At 37.4% G+C, this 20387-nt stretch overlaps 1 long non-coding RNA gene across 1 annotated transcript; it reads left to right on the plus strand.

Moving 5' to 3' along the window:
* The first annotated feature begins 15047 nt into the window (after positions 1-15047).
* On the plus strand, positions 15048-19396 carry LOC136837812 (uncharacterized). The gene is made up of 3 exons (XR_010852784.1): positions 15048-15183; positions 18485-18579; positions 19252-19396. It is a non-coding gene; the product is annotated as an uncharacterized lncRNA (long non-coding RNA).
* Positions 19397-20387: the final 991 nt, after the last annotated feature.

Consider the following 20387-nt stretch of genomic DNA (forward strand, 5'->3'; position numbering starts at 1 on the left):
ATAATTTAGCCAGGTCACGGGCTCACGGGTCTGTAGCACAGCACGGACGTTTTTTAGGCACTACAGGCTGGTGTATGATTGGTGACCTTGGTTGAGGTGACACTAGCCCCATTGTGGTCGATTTATATTTTTGTTGTCGGTTATCTAGGTTTAGTCTAATAATAGGTTAGTCTTGTTAACATTGCTGGTCTACTAACCTGTGCCCACCGCTCCACTTGTGAGTTCATGGGGATATTACCATATTTCTTCATATGTTGATACTGATGTTATTTTTGGCGTGGTCACTATAAGTTATTTACTTGTATTAGCTTTAAGTCTTAGTATTAAGGTTAAGATTTGATATCTATTGACTTTATTGAAAGTGGTACAAAATTTTTTTTGCCACTATCTCTAACCTATCCGGCAATGTGATATAGTATTTTTAATCACTTTTTGAGTTTTGTCATTTGACTTTGATTTTTCTTATTTTCCCTGTTTTATTTCATATAGATTGAATTGCTATGTTTGCTTTTGATGTTAGCATTTTTATATATTTCTTTAAATTTTGAGTTAAGTTCAATACTTTGTAGAAAAATTTACTTGTGGAAATTTTTTTGGTTGGGTGAGGTGTCAGTATGTGTTAAATTTAACGTAAATTAATTTGTTTTGAATAAGTCACTTTGGCAGTAATTATTCTTTTGGAACGTAATGATCCTGTTTCTTCCTCCCCGACATTTCTGACTTGTTGTATAGTTTTAATTACAATGAGCTTGTTTTATTTTCATGTGTGGTGTTGGAACTGTATTCGGCGCTGTCTCGCCAGAACTGAGGCAGTTGTTTCTGGACCATTAATATTGTGAGGGCTTGCCTTATTTTTGGATTATCACGATTTTGATATCTGCCTGTCTTCAGTTGCATCTGCTGTCCTCCTTCGAGAGATTGATTGTTCTTCAGTCTACGCCCTTGGTTCAGTCATTCTGCCAAGGGGACCTCTCTGCCAACTGGTAAGGTGTGATTACCTGTCGGACGGCCGTGTCCGTTGATCGTCTTGCGACGTTAAAGTGATTCTTACATCAGTCTACGCCCTTGGCCCAGTGATTTTTGCCAAGGGGACCTCTCTTACGTTTGGTAAGGTCTCAAGTATATATATTATTCCCCTCGACCCGTGATTTGAAGGCTGCGTTAGCCACTACTACTGTTTAAAGCTCACTTAAGGGAAGCAGTTTATTTTTTTTTGATAAATGTTTAGTGTGTAATAAGTTAGGCTATTCTGTCTTTTCGACATTCTTTTACTTTCAGGGCCCTCTCTTTAAAGTGTAATTGCATTGTCTATCTTAATTTGGTGTAAGTGTGTTTGTTATTCGATGTTTTCAGTGTGTGGTTGATTTTTGTGTTTACTTAATGTATTTTGTAAGAGGCTCAGTGGTCATTTCTTTCTAAAAGTTTGTATTAAATATTAAGGTTTTATTTTCAGTTTTTCTTTATCCTCCTTGATTCCATCTCTGTACACTCTGTTGCGGCCATTCCACCTATTGTGGACTTGGTCGTTTGTGACTTTATTTGTATTTTAAGAGACTTGTGTATGTTTGATTTTAACAATATACCATATATATATATATATATATATATATATATATATATATATATATATATATATATATATATATATATATATATATATATATATATTTATATATATATAATATAATTCTTCCCTCTCCTCATGGCGGTCCGGTGTATTGTCTAGTTCAGTTTTACCTTTCTCTGTAAATATTCCTCTCTCTCTCTCTCTCTCTCTCTCTCTCTCTCTCTCTCTTTGTAGTTCCTTATTGGACGGTTGGGTACCGTTCTCAGCTAGAACTCTGCTGGCCCTGTGTTCGATTCTCCGACCGGCCAATGAAGAATCAGAGGAATTTATTTCTGGTGATAGAAATTCATTTCTCGCTATATTGTGGTTCGGATTCCACAATAAGCTGTAGGTCCTGTTGCTAGGTAACCAATTGGTTCTTAGCCACGTAAAATAAATCTAATTCTTCGGACCAGCCCTCTGCAGGAGAGCTGTTAATCAGATTCTCAGTGGTCTGGGTAAACTAAGGTATACTTAACTTCTCTCTCTCTCTCTCTCTCTCTCTCTCTCTCTCTCTCTCAGGGTATGCCTTTTTGTTCTTGATAGAGGGTAATGCCGTACTTCGTCATTATGTCTTCGTGCATTTTTATTATTAACAAGCTACGTAATTGAATTCTGACGTCTTTTTACGTATGTTGACTTTTTAATCTAAATTTCTTCTATACCGTGTAATTTTTTTTTTTCTTATTTTCATTCATCAGTTTCCGTTGTTGTTCTTTTTCTATGAAGCTTCCTCTGTCCATCCTGTTTCCCCCTTTTTCTTTTGTCTTGCCGAATTTGTTCTCAGTAAAAGAGCTCTTGCTGTGTTTCTGAGCTCATCACAATTGGAGATTTCGTTTCCGTAAAAGACATTCGCTCACATGCTGGCGGTCTTTTCTTAATAGTACTAGGCCTATTACAGACATCTTGTACAGTAGGTGTTAGAGTATATAAACTGCCTGACAATTGAAATCTGATCTCCTTCAGTTGTTGTGAAGTTCTCAGAGTCTGGAGCCTCAATTACATTATTTTATTGGGTAGACTCAACACACATTGGAGAGCATATGGTTTTGTATTTTAGTATCTTTTTGTTAAATGTGGTTTTATTACTCTTCGATTACTTAATTTTACTCTTAGTATGAGAAACACTGCAATTATATGTTTATTTAAGCTAAAGTTTCTTTTGTATGGATTATCTGGCAGATATAGATCATATGGTTCTGTCTCTCTGTCCATTCATATATGTAATTATTGCCATTCCTATTATTTATCGCACTTGCATATTCGCAGCCATGTTGCATCTTTCAAGTAGACTATCCACATAAGATGTGAGAATTTTTCGCCTAAAATACGAATTGAAAACCTTCTGTTAACAGTAACCACTTCGTGATTAAAAAGAAAATTCTAAGTAATTAATTTTAAAGACGCTTTGGAGGAATACGAAGGCAGCTTAACGACACAGACCTCCATAAACCAATTTAGGGCCTAATCCTATTCGGGCCGTGATTGCTACTCTAGTGCGGGACTGGAATAGTGTTGTATTCAAAAACATTCCTAATTCGATTCATTTTAAAAGAAAGCTTTCGGGGGAAAAAATCATTTGATTTGCTTTATTTGTTTATGGTCGATTGAAATAGTTTTATTATTCTGAGAAACTTGTAAAGAATGATTAACTAGAACAAAAAATATTTATAGAATTTGATTTCAGTTGTCTCTGATGTACAAGACTCTAATCAGAGAATAATGAAAAACCTCTTTATATTTTACTTTAGTAATCATAAGCCAAATGCTCAATGTCGGGTGCTGTTGCTATTATTATTATTATTGAATATTATTGCTGCTTCAGCTGCATTTATCTTGTAGAAGACGTTTTCTATTTTCCTTATTGCGGACTTCTCTTCATTGGAGGTGCGTGCTAACAGCTCGCCTTTGTCATTTCATGGGGGAAATGTAAAAAACCTGGATTCTGCTTTTGATATATTCTATACAGCTAGAATATTATAACTTATATAGTTGCATATACACTTGTTGCCGCGACGTTTCGACAGACTCTTCTGTCATTCTCCAGCGGGAGGTAGTAAAGGACTGGCAGGTTGCATGTTGTTGTTGTTTAAGATTAAGCCAGCCTTGTGCTGGCACGGGCTCTTGCTCCTGGAGCAGTAACTGGATTTATCTGTCAAAAAACAAAGAACAGTGCTTTTGGCTGTTAGTTGGTGAAAAAGAAAGAGAGTGACAGGCAGGATTGCAACCCCTTTGAACCTTACGGTACCCATCAGTAGGAGAGAAAGTTTTATAGCATTGAGTCCCAGCCTCGTGTGAGAGGGTGAGAAGGAAAAGGAAGAGAGCTTATGTCTGAGGGAAAGGTAGTGTATAAAAAAAGAAATTATATTTTTATGTATACACACTCCTATATACTCATATACCTACAGTATACATACAAATATATACATAAGTATGCACACATACATATATGGAGCTGAGTTTTAAATATCCCTGTGTGCACACACCCGCATGCTATACATGTATGCATAAGTGAACACCTCCATATACCTTTGTAAAAATATATATATATAAAGGTAACAACTCATACGCAGAGATCGGTTTCCGTTGCTGTTTTAACTATGAGAGTATTCTTTTACCTGAGGAGATGGGCAGGACATCAGAAGATTGCCAAGACTTGATAATATATAAATGTATATATACAGAGCCAAAATGTGTATATTCCCATACACACACACACATATGTGTATATATAAGTATATAAACAACGACACACACTTACCTAACAATATATATATTTATAGAGTCTGAGGCTTTTTCCCAGAAAGGGTAGTCTTTGGTGTCCCACTTACTGTTTGACCTGAGGGAGTGTTCTCTTACCTGGGAGGTGGGCAGAATGCCAGGAGATTGCCAAAAACCTGAAAATATATATATAGAAAGCAAAGATGCATGTATGCCCGTACCTGTCCCCCTTGCTATTTTACCTGGGGGGTGGGCGGGACATCAGGAGATTCCCATGTGTCCCTATGTTATCTAAGATATGTCTAGTGATCTGTGCTGGTGTTCTGCTCATTTTCGGTCAGATTCGACCTGAGATCTTGCGTTTCTGGAGAGTCCAGTAGGTAGTGTGCGAGGGGCTGATTCTCCACTCGGTCACAGTACTGGCATGGCCTGTTTTCATTCCCAATCAGTTGCCAGCTGCACAGGTATCCTAGCCTTAGCCTATGCGTGATGACAGAGAGTTTTCTCGTGGTTTGCCTTGTTATGTCGTGAGGCTTGAGGTTTGTGACTTCTACGTGCCACTTGGCCGTTCTTGAGTTTTGCAGATAGTGCTGTCGCACTTCACTTTCTTCTTGAAGTCTGACATATCTCTTTGCCATCTCTTTTAGTTGCGTGATTGATGGCTGCATATTTATGCTTACTTTATTACAGATCCAGGCAGTTTATATAGCGGCAGACTGGCGCTGAGCCGCGAAAGACAATGAGATTGTGTGTGACCTGGGGTCAATAATAATTAACAATAATATACAGCGAGCAAGTACAGTTTACAATATAAAGACAAACAGAATTCCAATGTGGATATAATCTTGATGCCTGCGAATAAAGAAATACAAGATACACAATCGATAATAGGTGATCAAATACATATATAGTTTAAATGATTGAAATCGCCTGACCTGGCACGTTAGGCGTGACTAATTGTTTGGCGAAGCAACTGGGAAGTCACCATAGAAAACTTGCTCAGCGGAGACTTAGCGAATGACACATTCGATGGAGACTCCGTAGATGACTTTTCAGTTTTACTTGCGTTGTTTCTTTTTTGTTGTTTCTTTGTCGTTGTGTTTTCATTAGTTATTTTCAGGTTCTTTATGGTCACGTCTCTGGATAAAGATGTGAAATTGCCTGTACGTTTGGAGAAGGAATTATTATTATTATTATTATTATTATTATTATTATTATTATTATTATTATTATTATTATTATTATTATTATTATTATTATTATTATTATTATTATTATTCAGGAGATGAAGAACCCTATTCATGTGGAACAAGAAGCCTACCCAGGGGCCACTGACTTGAAATTGAAGCTTCCAAAGAATATGAAGGTGTTCATCTGAAAGAAGTAACAAAAGGTAACAGGAAATATAGAAAGAGAGATCAGTTAATAGAAAAAATAAAATAAATTAATAAACTAATACATAAATGGATAAAAATGTAAGTAAATTATTCAAATAAAGGAGAATTGATTGACATCACAGCTGCGTGTGAGCTGTTAAGAGCCAAGGCCCCTGAAGACCAAAAGACATTGTCCTAAAAGGGCAGATGGCCCACCCACCCACTCGAATGCCTTCTAAAGGTTGGCCCAGGCTTAAAGGTGACACGTCTCGATTCTCAACTCGATGGCATTTCTAGGGAAGAGAGAGAGAGAGAGAGAGAGACAGAGAGAGAAAGAGAGAGAGAGAGAGAGAGAGAGAGAGAGAGAACTATCTCACTCTGGCTTCAGATTCATTATTAAGGAACATTTTTGCGTCATCTTAACTCCAGTTTCATAATCATTGTCTTATATATTTGTGGGTCATCTTAGGAGACATTTTTTGGGGCGTGTGAATTATCTTTTGATTTTATCTTGGCAGAGATTTGGCTGTAAACCAAGGTTCTTTGCAGCGTCCCTTCGGCCCCTAGCTACAACACTTTTCATTCCTTTTACTGTACCTCCGTTCATATTCTCTTTCTTTCATCTTACTTCCCTCCACCCTCTCCTGACAGTTGTTAAGACCTTTTTACTCTCAATTTTCCTTTCAGCGCTGAATGACCTCATAGGTCCCAGCACTTTGATTTAGGCCTAAATTCTATATTCCACTCTAATTTCAGGCCTTTGTTTTAGTAAACATTTTGTATTTAAGATAGAAAACATTTATACTTCATCTCGGAAAAAATTTGGCTCTGTTAGCGAACGTTTCTCCTCTTGTCTTTGTGGAAATGACATTGCTCGAAGTGAGAGAACTTTCCCTCCTACCTGGAGTCTCTCTGCTGTCCTGAAATCTCCCTGCTCACACACTGAGAGGAAGGAGATCGTGAGCTTCAGAATCAACTGCATTCAGCGGATTTTTATCTCGTTCACCAGAACATCTGTCGTTGTTGTTTTTGTTATTGTGAAGAGGAAGGAGCACAGAAATTATAATAATAATGAGCCAAAGCTTCATAAATTTCCATATTTTTTTTTATAAAGCAACAGTTGTCAATTGTACACTGGATAGACTCTTCAGTAGAAAATTTAATTGATATAAATAGAGGGAAAAAATGACTCGGTATTTGGAGATTCCGCGTACATCCAGAACCTCAAAATGGTCTTTCCCGTCAGATTTCCTTGCGAATTGAAGGAAGACCTTCGCCACGAAATATGACCTTTTAACATCGATTTCTCCCCTCCTGTTTTACAGTTCCTTCCAACAGACGAAAGAAAAATGGTTTCAGGTTCCTTGAGACTAACGGGGCTTCCTGTGGCCCCATTGTAGCTCGTACTAGACTCATTGGAAGTTTTGTCAGCATTGATTTTTAAATGATGGAAAGAATATCCCGTGACATTGGACCTTTGAGGAACTTTCTCGCTAGGTCATACTGTCAATGGAATATGTGAAATTGTAGCAAATTCACCAAGCTGTCAGTCCTACCAGTTCCACGGCCTGTTATGGCTTGTTCATGTTAAAATCAACGAGTGCCCGCATTTATTCTCCCAATAGTCTCGCATCTGCTTCTATAATACTATTCAGTTTTTAAGTCCAACATTACAAATATATCACTCGCGTCTACTACCGTCTTGTGGAGTTTCCCTTTATGGCTAGATCGAATCCGGATGTCTACAAGTCTTCTTTTCTCCTTTTTATCTATTACTAACCATGGACGAAGACCGTTGGTGGCATAGAGGCGACTGGAGCTAAACCAACCTTCAGTCACCTTAATTAATGGTGTAAGACGATTCTCATTCTCTTCACCTGTGTCTTCTTGGGCGTCGGAATTCAGTTTCGTGAGACAAGTTCTTGTTGCCTTCGTAAAGGGTCCATTAGCCCCGAAGGCCTTCAGACAACTTAGTACTGAAAAAGAGAGAGAGAGAGAGAGAGAGAGGTGGGGTCGGGGAATACTGTCTATTGCATTTAGTTTTCCAGAACCTTTCATCTGTCCGCAGTCAAAAGGCGATTTGATCGTCTCTCGGAATCCCCCATTTACATTGCTCTCTCTCTCTCTCTCTCTCTCTCTCTCTCTCTCTCTCTCTCTCTCTCTCTCTCTCCAGAGGTATCAGAGAGTTCATTCATCGTTGCGCGTTTGACTCAAATCCGATTATGAAAAACCTAAGTTTGTAAACAAAGGAAAAAGGTTTTTATCAAGTTTGTTTTTCAAGAATCAGATACGACCTCCGTCTCCTCCTCCTCCCCCCTCCTCTTCTTCTTCTTCTTCTTCTTCTTCTTCTTCTTCTTCTTCTTCTTCTTCTTCTTCTTCTTCTTCTTCTTCTTCTTTTGACATAAGCAAAAGTTGGGACAACTTTCTGTTTCTGGTTGGTTACATGACATAATTTTAATATATGTGTGTTTGTATGTATGTATATATATAATATATAAAATGTGTTTATATATGTATATATATATATGTATATATATACATATATATAATATGTATATTGCATTTTAGGAACATTATTTATATCATTTATCATTTATCTGATTGTAAGAGACTGGAAATATTTTTAACTTAACTTCATTTCAAAGGATTGCTTATAAAGGAGTGTCGGTGGCTCTGTTTATGATGTGTTCTTAGCCAAGTATGATAATTTTTTTATAATTAACCTGGGTAGACTACTGATTACAATGAACTTTACAAGTTGAGGTTTATTTTGTAACTTGAAGGTTGACAGAGAGAGAGAGAGAGAGAGAGAGAGAGAGAGAGAGAGAGAGAGAGAGAGAGAAAGGGAGTTTGGAGCATCAGTGTCTTCAGGTAAATTTTGTATAAATCAATAAAATTCTTGTCTGTTTCAATAGACGGCTTCTGCAGTCTCTCTCTCTCTATCTACCCGCCCAGATTTAACACTTTCGAAAAGCGAACGAAATTCTCTCTCTCTCTCTCTCTCTCTCTCTCTCTCTCTCTCTCTCTCTCTCTCTCTCGTTGGCAGTAATTCCTGTGCCATCCATTCCGAGGCTGTTCACCGTGCAGTATTAGTACTTCGGTCGCGTATTGTTCCCGGATTAAAACCGGATTAAAAAATGTTCCGGAAACTCTCTCTCTCTCTCTCTCTCTCTCTCTCTCTCTCTCTCTCTCTCTCTCTCTCTCTCTCTCTCCTTTGTATATTTTCGAAAAGCAAAGTTCCATCTGTTTCTTCCTTTCTCTTCCCCCTACATTTTAAACTTTTTAAAAGCGAGTGAAATAATTCTCTCTCTCTCTCTCTCTCTCTCTCTCTCTCTCTCTCTCTCTCTCTCTCTTTTTATGCCTGACGAACCGTATTCTGTAAACAAACAAACAAACAAACACGAAGACTTGTTTGTTGTAGACACTTCGTTTTCCTTCTTTTAGTTGACCATTTTGTGGCCGAATCCTTGGAAGTGACGTCGACGTCCGCTTGAAGAAGAAGAAGAAGAAGTTGAAGGAAGGGTTTATTTACAGCTACTTTTGTTGTTGTGTGTGTGTCGTTTGCTCAGATCCCGCTTACGGTAACATTAACCCCAATCTTCTAAAACTTGTCATCAGCACACGTTGGCAACTTGTCGCACACATACCACTGACGGGTTGACAACAACAAGACGATTCTCAAGTGGGTAAGGAAGAACCCTTTGCAAATGCAGCATAATACCATAAAGAAAGCACTGGACATAAACAATTTAATATTTTATTTTTCATTCTGTTCCACTGATTTTAAAATTGATCTGGAGGAGAAACAATAGATATTTCCTCACTTAAAAGGTTTCATCGCATTCTTCTGCTTCTTCTTCTTCTTCTTCTTCTTGTTAAGAGGGCTAACGATAAGGAACTTTCTTATCGCTGTCTCATTTTTATTCAAGCCAAACTTTCGAACCAGAGATTTTGTCTCACCTCCCTGGCACCAGTTCTTCTTCTTCTTCTTCTTCTTCTTCTTCTTCTTCTTCTTCTTCTTCTTCTTCTTCTTCTTACCTTCCTTCACAAGCTTTCCTCCTGACTGGAGGTCTGACCTTTATGAATATCATGGGAATTCTTCTGGAATTTAGAGACCAAAATTTATAATGATATTCCCAGCGATGAGATTAGATTCAAAGAGACACTGAAAAGAGATTTTCTCAGAAAACTGCTTTGTTTCTATAAAGTTTTTTTTTTTTTTGAGGAAATTGTCAGAGTTTTTGCTGTCGTATGATGACTGCGGTTATGAATGATACTTTTACTAAGTCAAGGATGCACTGAGGCGGGGGGGGCCATACTTTACCACATATCACATGATTTCTGTTTTATCTAAACCTAAATGGGAGCCCCTTGATCCTATGTTATGTGGTTATAAAGTAGCTGATGATCTTTTGGTGCCAACTGATGGAAAGAACCCAATACCTGAGGAATTCACTGTGATGTGCAGTTGTACAAAATGTGGAACATGTCACTGTCCCTGTCGCAGCAATCATGTTCCTTGCTGCAGCTTTTGTAAATGTCAAAGTGTCTTAGTTGTAAGTGATGCAACATGTAGCAATCCTTTAGGTTGCAGTATGGAATGAGGAATCTTATTAAAAGCACAATCATGAGAAGCAAATAGTTTCATTCGTCCATAAGAACTTGTGTAAATTTGACTCCTTTACGAATGTAAGTTAAAGCTTAGAATATTTAGCCATGAAAATAAACTACAGACATTTTAATTATAAATTCAATACATGTATTTACATTATTAAATATATACTGCCTTTGAATTTATCTTTTGATATTAAAACTATTGTTATGGATGATTGAATTAGTTTAATTCAACCAATGCAACTTCTTCATTTGCAATGTCATAGTACCCTTTTAATACTAAAGCTACGTCAGAGGTTAATAAAATTTTCATGCTATATCCAGAATTTATAAAGTCAATAATTATTTAAGGAAATTGTGCAAGCTATATATTTTTTTATAATTTTATTCACTTGAGAAGTTTTTCAAAGTACTTTATCATCAAACATTAATCCCCATGCCATGATAAAGTGCCACCTAGATAGCAATGACCATAAATGGGCATTTTAAAATTAAATTTTTATGAAAAGTTACTGTATGCTTCTGTGTGTTTAGAAAGTAATAAAGTGCTTATTATTTGAATAATATAGTGTTGCTGTGTTGATTATTGTCAATATATGCCATTCATTCTTTGATATTGTTTGATTTTTACTATTTTTCCTTCATGAGGTAAATCATCAGCTTTTCTCGATTTCTGGTGATATTTTGGGTATGTATGACCTAATATAGCCCTAAAAGTTAAAGATATATACATCATTGGAAAGAGCCCATTAAAAGGAACATTTTGAGTGGTAAACGAGCCTCCTACGTTAGTTTTCAAGGGAGATAGGGGTATTTTAAGGTAACGTACCCAGAGTTTACGGGTCGAAATTATCGCCCGATATAGTGAAATTAAGCCTAAATTTCTCACTTACTGTCAGGTTTCAGAAAGTCCACCCTGATTTTTCAGATAATTCAAGGTGTCTACTGTAAAAGGCAAGTGGGTGAATTAGGGTACATCTCATGCACACGGGAACCCCCCCAGGCCACGGACTACTGCTTGGATGAAGGACTACGAAGGTGGAAAATAGATTGCACTCTGTTTGCTGAACTATTATTAAGTTTTGCTTCGATTAACCATTCCTTACTGACTTTTTTCTTTAATTTGCCTCTTCTTGATTACGATATCCTTTGTTTGTCTCTAATTTTGAATTTTGATTATACCTATGTTTCGCGGTAATGCGTAGCTTAAGGGGGGGATGTAGGATAAGTGTGTATCATGTTACTGATATCAGTAATACTACTGAATGGAATGTTATGTCTATGGTCAGCAAAGCATTACCTAACTCCGTCCGCGCCATTGCTTACCCTGCCCATAGAGTATCCTATACTCCTCATTTGATTTTCCCTCCCGGCGGCGCATTGTTCCTGTGATTGAATGCCCCCCATGACAATAATCGGTGGGATTTCGCCCCACAGATGTTGCTCGATGTTGTCTAATCAGTTTTGCCAGACGGGCGGAGGGGATCTCAAGCTGAAATTACCAGGAGTTTTCATTTCACTTTTACTTTTTTTTTCTTAATAGTTATTCCATCCTATCTTGCTGCCTGTCAGTTTTCATTCGTCCTTTTCAGACTTTATTAGTGTTTGTAGCAGGGATTTGATTTTATGCGATAAACCTATGGTGTGAATTAACCGAGATTTTTGTATATTCCATTTTACTTATTTATCTATTTATTTATATATTTATTTATTTACTTATTTGTTGTCCTTGCTTGCTTTTCTCTCTGGCTTCCATATCATTTTATTTGCTTGTCTGTTTGTCTCCTTGGTTAATAAAGTTCCAGATAATATAAGTCCGCGAAGGAATTTATATAAATTTCAGCTGACAAAAATACAAATAGATAAGTTTCTTTTAACCTCTGGTTTCAAATTAAGGTGAAAACAAAAAAAATGTGAAAATATCTTGAAAATTCATTCGTTTTTCAAATCTTACTGGAGTTAATCTGACATTTTAACTTCGAGTGCTTTATATGTCTTTGCATAAAATCAAACTTCTGACTTCCTGTATTGAGCTTTGTGATCACGAGAAATTTTCTGTTATGTCACTCAGGGAAATCATTCTTCTGCACCACAGGAAAGTCTTTCCTGCTTTGTTGTAATGAACTGTAGTTTAGATTGACGGTCTTGAACCTTTTGTTTAAAGAAAATGACCAGATTAGATACAGAAATGCGTATTTTCGGACTCGTCCAAGTACTGTACTTATTTCACACGATTTCTGTAAGGCTAACGTCCAAGTTTGCTGTCTTCAGTTCTGGTTTATATGGAATGAATAAGACGTCCTACGCTCTCTCTCTCTCTCTCATTGTAGATACCCGAATAACTTTCAGTTCTTCATCTTTCCTTTGCATTTACACACTCCCCTCCATTCCCTCCCCTCGTGTCCTTCATCTCTCGACTTGATTCAATGCCTTTTCCGCTGCTCTTGTATGAATAGCCAACACCTGCCTCCTCCGCAACCCCCCACCCACACACACCTTGCCTCTTACTATTTTCCTGACAACGTAAAATCATTCGTTCATTCCCTCATTCAGTTATTCATTCATTCATTCATCCGTTCATTCATTCCCACTGACTCGAAGTGAATTCCAGTCATCCGTTGCCATTTTTATTCATATTTTCTTGGCTCGTTGACGGATGTATTACACTAGGGGTCATTAATATGCTTTGGGTCCTTTGACTCGTTGCAAAATAGATCGTTCATTTTTTCAGTATTTCTCCACATGATTTCGTGTATTTCTTTTATTTTAAGCTGTTTTTGTGAGGTTATAGTTCCAAGTTTTATCTTCAGTCGTAAATTCATTAGAAACTTTGTGTGTTACTTTAAATGGTCATGTGTTCTGGGACGAAATTTGACCTTAGTTTCAAACGTTTGAACGCTTCGTTTGTAATTAGGACAGTAAAGAGGGAAAATTCACTTAATCAGAGAGAGAGAGAGAGAGAGAGAGAGAGAGAGAGAGAGAGAGAGAGAGTGGCAAAGTATTTTCCTCTTGACGCAGTAATAAATTTCCCTTTTCAATGGAAAAAAAAAAGTATCCGGAAATAATTTGGGGCGAGACCGTCCCGTCAGTAGAGCTCAAAGTGGTTCACTTTGTTCACTTTGTTTGGTTTTATGTAGAGCCCTGTGGCCACAGGGATCATTCCCTCTCTGGCGGGCCCTTGTACGTTTTCAAAATAAGGTGCTTCTTCTTATATATTTTATAATTGTCTTTTAGTGTTTTCTCGTCAGTATCGTAGCTCCTTCCTGCAGGATAGGAGAGTCTTTAGTGCCTTTTAAATTTGCTTTCTTCTTGTGTGGCTCTTCACTTCAGGTGGTTTTTTGTTGTATATATAGTCTTGGTGCACAGTGTACAAATGCTCTCTCACAATTTGTTCTAGGTTCAAATAGCCTATATGCTTAACTTGCATGTCTAATAATGTTAGTTTTTGTTTCCTACGGACTGTATGTTTATTAAACTGCATAGAAGATTATTAGTTAAAGCCATGATCCGCATTATTTTTCACCTTTGACAAATTCTTTATACGCTGTGCACTTATTGCCATCATATGTTTTATGTTTAGTATCACTATGGCGTTTCTTTCCACAGTTTTTACACTTGAAGATACTTCTAGTACATTCATTTGATTTGTGATTTTCACTCATACCCTCATAATTTCCATACTTTCCGTTAGTTTACATGACGTGGACTAGTTTTGTTTTAGGAATAAGGCAGCAAAATGTCTGGGAAAAAATCTGTAGACATTCGTTCATCGGATTTAAGAACCGATGTTACAGAATGAACAAAGATAAAAGTCCAAAGTTGCTATTTATTGCCTTTGCAGTTTGAGTGTGTTCAGCTCTTCAGAGGAGAGCGAGGAAAGGAAAGTTGGCATCTGCGAATTTCTGAGATTCAAGAGCTGATCGCACTCAAACTGCAAAGGCAATAAATAGCAACTTTGGACTTTTATCTTTGTTCATTCTGTAACGTCGGTTCTTAAATCCGATGAACGAATGTCCATAGATTCAGTTAAGGTCACGTGAGCAAAAAGAAAAAAAAACACTGTTACTCGATTCAGGAATCTTTTTCCAAAAAAAAAAAAAAAAAAAAAAAAGTGAAAATGCTTCTCCTCTCTCTCTCTCTCTCTCTCTCTCTCTCTCTCTCTCTCTCTCTCTCTCTCTCTCTCTAGGTTTATGTCAGAATGACTATTTGAAAGTGCTGTAGATTATTTACTTTTTTAGTTACAGCCTCTGGTCATTTTTCCTTTGTCCGCATTGGATGAACTGACGATTAAATTTCCAGTGATTTTTAGATGAAGATTCATTGCTATTGCACTTTTTGCTTATGCTGAATGAAGCCTTTTTTTCAGCAAGCCAGTAGCTAATAACTAATCACTGAATATTTATTTATTGTTGCTTTCAATTTAGCATTCAATATAAACCCGATGTTATGAACATCTACAGATTACAAGCCAATTTTTGTAGCCCATTTTATTCATTTTGCTAATTCACTTTTGAAGACGAATGTCCAATTCAGAATGAAATAATTTTCAATATTATTAGCCTGGTAAGCTGCAGCTAGTTACCAATTTTTATGAGATGGGTCAAAGATTCCAGTATGATTGCAATTTTTACTGAATTTGTCTTTAACTTTGCCTTTCGTATTAAAACCAGGCAAGTAAGTCATGGAAAAATTTGGGTGGCTTTCAAGGTAATGGGAATCTGGCAACCTCTACACAAGGATCTCGCAATTTCAGACTTCGCAATACTAGCTGCCCCGACTAACTGATCCATGACCCCTGGAGACCAGTGATTGGTTTTGCGTCCGTTTGTATTCTCCTTTAATCGTAGCAGTGATTTTGTTAATGAGGTGAGATTTTATGTTTTTGTTTAGTTGTCCTAGAGAATTTTCGCGTGTTTAATTTGAAATTGTACGAGAGAATTGGTGGTGAATATTTTAGAGAATTGCACTTTTTTCATATTGGATTTGAGGAATAGGCCCTAATCAAAGTGTGCTTATGCATAGATACTGGTACCTCAGCTTAACCTTGTCATAGCTAATCGATACTTAGTCTTAACATAAAAAATTCAATCCAGTGCAAAATGTACTGGAAATATGGCAGAAGTTTAAACAAAACGTGTTCGTATAGGATATTGAGTAAAATTATGGTGAGTTGATATTATAACATTAAATGCCCACTAATTACATTTAGCTTTAAATGCAAGATTAATGGTATCGTCCTAGTAGCCTTTAAAGCCAGGTTAGGAGGCTAGTGCTACCACCTCCAAAGGCCAAAGCTGGAGCACGTCTCTAATTTCACTGTCTTTCCTGGTCAACATTTGAAACCTAACCTAGCTGTTTTTGCTAACGGTTACTTCTTTTTGAAATTAATAGGCTGCTATCTCCAAATCTAGCCATGGGTAGACTGATGATTGACCTGTTATGAGGTTTAGACTGAGGCCTTGGACCTATCTCTGTTACCAAACACCAAGTTCATTTAGGTTTTCTGTAAGGCATGAAGCTTAAAAATTTTTCTCGGTGAGAAAATGAATATCAGCAAGTGTGTACAAATAGGGGTAATTCTAAGCCAGCTGTCCGTGGTGAGCTAGACTATGGCAATTGACGTTTTCCTATGTTATTTCACTTGCTTTACAAGAATTTAAAGTAATATTTGGTAGAACTAAGTTATAGGTACACGGCGGGTATTTAGCGAGAAATGGCAGTTTCTTATAGTATTTTGGATGCTTATTAACAATTTAACGTTAATTTTTGGCGGTCGGCTGTGATTAATTTACAATTTACCTTTGAACTCTACCCTACGGTAATACGGCAAATTGTAACCAGTAAACATCTTCAAGACAGAGCACCGGCGCCTGCTTAACGGTTCATATCCCCTGTCTGGCAAGTGCAATAACATTAAACGTATGGGTAACTCCCCTCCCAGCCAGTACTAAACACGGCGAAGGGACATTCCATTTGGTCGACAACAAACAAATGCACCGCCAGTGTCAGAAGCCCTAAAAGTGTTGAAAAATCAGTTTCAAGGTACTGCACTTGCCTTTTATGAACCGTTTTTGCTCTGTCTTGTGAAGATCGCGTTAGGAAACCCCTTGTTGGATGGACTTGTGGGGACAATTACAGGTTAATTACATTCACAGGCATTCAAGACTGTATCCATATGAGCTAGACTGTATTGGCGTTTTGTTTATTTTACTTGCTTTACAAGAATTTAAAGTAATATTTTGTTGTTTAACTAAACTGTGATTGACCTTTGAAGACTCACAGTCAATTACCATTGTCTTTGCCGGCATTCCGGCAAGCCCGTCCCCCACCCCCACCTCCAAAAAATGCGGCAAAATTGTAACCAGTAAACACCTCTTGGGTAACGTTATTACCTATTTTTAGCTGTTTACTGGTTACAATTTTGCACCTATTAGCTATGGAGGGTGGGGGGCTTGCCGCGAATGCTGGCCCTACCCCTCCGCCATTAACAAACACCTTCAAGGGTCAATACCAACATAACAGCCCGGCTAGAAAATATTACTAAGTTCTACAATTAACATTGTCAATTGTCATAGTCTGTCAAGGCGGTGGGGGCTTACCCCGACCGCCAAAAAAGAAAACGAATTGTAAATAAGCAACCAAAATACTATAAGAAACTGCCATTTCTCACTAAATACCCGCAGTGTATCTATTACTTTGAAATACCTAATATTTTGGCCGTATCTAAACTGTTTATCTAAACTGTAGACCTTTGAAGCTAATCACAGCTGTTGCAGGGTAGATCAAAGCTGGCATTACTTTAAATCCCTCCATTGCTAAAAACTGTAACCGTAAACACCCCTAAAAATAGCAAAACGTCAAGGGTTTTTACTGGTTACAATTTTGCCGTATTAGCGGAAGGGGTGGGGGCTTGCCGCCGGCTTAGACCTACCCGCGTTAGAAATTCACATCGTAAATAGTTCTCAAAGGTTATTACAGTTTAGTTAAACCCCGCCATCTCTTGTAAAGCAATATAAAATAACATAGAAAAACGTCAATAATAGTCTAGCTCATTCGGACTCTGTAAATTGGTTTGTAACAGCTTAGCCAGTTGTGCTCATCGGATAGGGTACTATCACACTGGCTCATTACAAAAGGAAATACAGGTTAACCTAGTATGCCCAAATGTAAGGAGGGTCAGATTTATTTCAGACCTCTTGTTCAGCTTGTAGCTAGATCCCTTGAAGTCTTTCTCCTCGAATCCTTATATTGTAAGGAGGGGGGGGGGGGGTGTAATCACAGCTGTTGCTGTCAATTTAGGATATGAGCTTTCATAGTCCATCTCAATCTCACCTAAAAGTTTGGGAATTTTGTAATTAAAAATTTTAATCTTGCATCTTGAGCCTTCCCGTCATCTAGTTTACTTGTATTTCTATATGAACAGAAACCAACCAAACTGAATAGATTTGTGACTGGTGGAGAGGTGGTGTTTACTCATGACCCTTCTGAATCAGAGGGGGGAAAAGGCTAAAACTGTTATTTTGGTTATAGTTGAGCAGAACGCTTTACCAAAGGCTACAACAGCCAAGTGCTCAAGACGAAAATACCCATGTCAAATGCTACTAATGCAGAAGAGTTTGTAAGAATACTATAATGAGGTGAAAATTTTTTGCTTTAAACCATAGCCGCTTTGGGAGCTGAAAATTAATTTTCCACTTTTAAGTGGTGCTTTGAACGTTTGGACTTCAGTTCAGCAGCAGATTACTTTGTATTCTGCCACTATGTACTGTAGAGCAACACTGGGAAACCAGGGCTTTTGGTTGAGGGAAAACCCAAAACAAGTGAAATACAAGGATGTATTTAACTTAACCTAACGTAGGGCACTGGATCCTTACCTTTGGCCCAATAAAGTAAAAAACAGGGTTGGACCTAACTTAATCTAACTTAGTTCTTAGGTGGTACCCCACCCACTCACTCACTTGCCACCATACCTCGACAAACAGACCAGTTTTCCTAAAATGTTTATTTGTATGAAAGATATTAGGTTTTGTTTATGTAGGTAAAATGCAAATCATCCAGAATGAATATGCAGTATTTTTTTTTAGAGTTGAACTTTTAGAAATTGGGGTTAATGTGAATTAAGACTTTGTAGTTTATTTAATAAGTATTTACTATATTTGCATTTCAGGACTGTAGAATACATGAAGCCAGTGCTACTTTTCGTCCAACAGGGTGATTGCGTTTGGTGCAGCACATCAAATTGGGACATCACATTCTTTTGAGGTACAGCTTGGTATAATTTATTTCAAGATAAACTTAACTGTAGAGGCAAAAAGACAATACTCAAATGAAAAAACTCAAGAAAAGCTTAAATGTATTACTTGGTGACAATTGCCTTTTCAACTTCTGGAAATAAATCAATGAAGGAAAGTTTGTCAATCTTTTATGTTTTCAGTCGTTCCGATTTTGATGTTCATGAGGAGCTGTTATTTAATTAACAAAATATAAAAAGTAAATAAAAGCACGAAAACCCTTATATCATTCGTCGAATTAAAAAAAAATTAATATTACTAAACTTATTCTGAATTTTAATATACTTTTTTAGTGTGTTTGTAAGGAAGCGTGAGTAAATGTATTTATTGTATGCATATGATCCAGTATGAGAGTATGTTCCAATGTGCAGTTTTTAATTTAATTTTAATTCGTTCATCATCATTCTGAATGACCTATTGACCTATTGGGTCCCAGTGCTTGGCCTGAGGCCTGGACCGGGTATTTTATTCTAATTCTTAGGGCCAGCTCTTTGAGAGCTGAAAGTCAGCTCAGTGGTCTGGTTAAACTACTTTAATAATAATATCTGCATCAGTTTGTTGAAAAATACTTTTCATATTAGTAAATGGTGTTTGGGGAACTATTGTTGTTAAGGTGTTTGAATATTTGAAACTGTTTTTTCAGATGCCGACTGGAATGGGTAAACTATTACCTTATTTAGGCGAAGCCTGAATGCAGCACTTGAAGAAATAAGAGTGGACCTTGACCCCAAAAATGCTTTTGTGGGGTGGCCTTGGTCATGAGAGCTATTTTTCCTGTTTGGGCTAATGTGATTGCACCGCCTCCTGCCAAGAGAAAGAGGCTGCTTGATAATCCTAGACAAGCAGAAGAAAGGGTGGTCCTCATGACTTCTAATGTGGGAAATTGTGCAGTATTGCAATGAGGTGTCCTTAATGGTAAGTTGCAATTGTATTTCCTAGGGTACCGTGTGTGAGCTAGGAATGGGTACAAAGTGTTCAGCCATGGTTTACAAAGTGGTCCTTATTTAATTTTTTGTGATTACAGCATACAATTATGTTGGGACTTTCACTCAGGTATAGTGTTCCAGAGGTAGTATGAATGAGAGAGTTGTACAAAGTATTTATTCTCTGATACTCGGTATTGAAGAAATTTTATGTGCTTGCCAACATGGTTTAAGGGATTTTGGTCAAACTTGGTATGAGGACAGACTATCAGGTGGTGGCTAAAGTCATTAGCAACCACTAACAAATCCTCCTGGTCTTAGTCTTAAATTAGTCGGTGAGTCCCTAGGGGTGGTTAGCACTCTGATTTTGTGTAAACACTATTTTAGTTTTGTACAAACGTCCCTAGAGGCGCATGAAGGAGATATTTTGTCTTCTCTTTTGGTTTCAACAGCTTCTCTTGCCAAGAAGGAATGAGATCATCTTAGTCCAAGAGTAGACAGAAAGTTGCCTGTCGTGAGCCAGTTATAATGTCAGCCTAAATGTTAAACATGAAGGGAAATACTTTTTTATTTTGTTGCAAACTCTTCCACTTCTCCAAAAAGTTTGTCTACAGTGATTGCTGTCGTCAGAGGTGAGAATTTACTGTTGAAGGTTTTTGTTTTTATTTAGCAGTGTGAGAGAGAGAGAGAGAGAGAGAGAGAGAGAGAGCTGTAACGTGGTGCAAAGGTAGGCTCTGTTTTTGGGATCTTGCTTCTTTTTTTGTTGGTTCGTTGATGTTTAAGTTTTTTTGTTTCCTGGAAGATTGTTATCCATCTCCAGTCCGAAGATCAAGTCTGGAACACCAACGAACTGACC

Source organism: Macrobrachium rosenbergii, unplaced genomic scaffold (genome assembly GCF_040412425.1).
Source record: "Macrobrachium rosenbergii isolate ZJJX-2024 unplaced genomic scaffold, ASM4041242v1 13865, whole genome shotgun sequence".
In the NCBI taxonomy this organism is placed as follows: Eukaryota; Metazoa; Arthropoda; class Malacostraca; order Decapoda; family Palaemonidae; genus Macrobrachium; species Macrobrachium rosenbergii.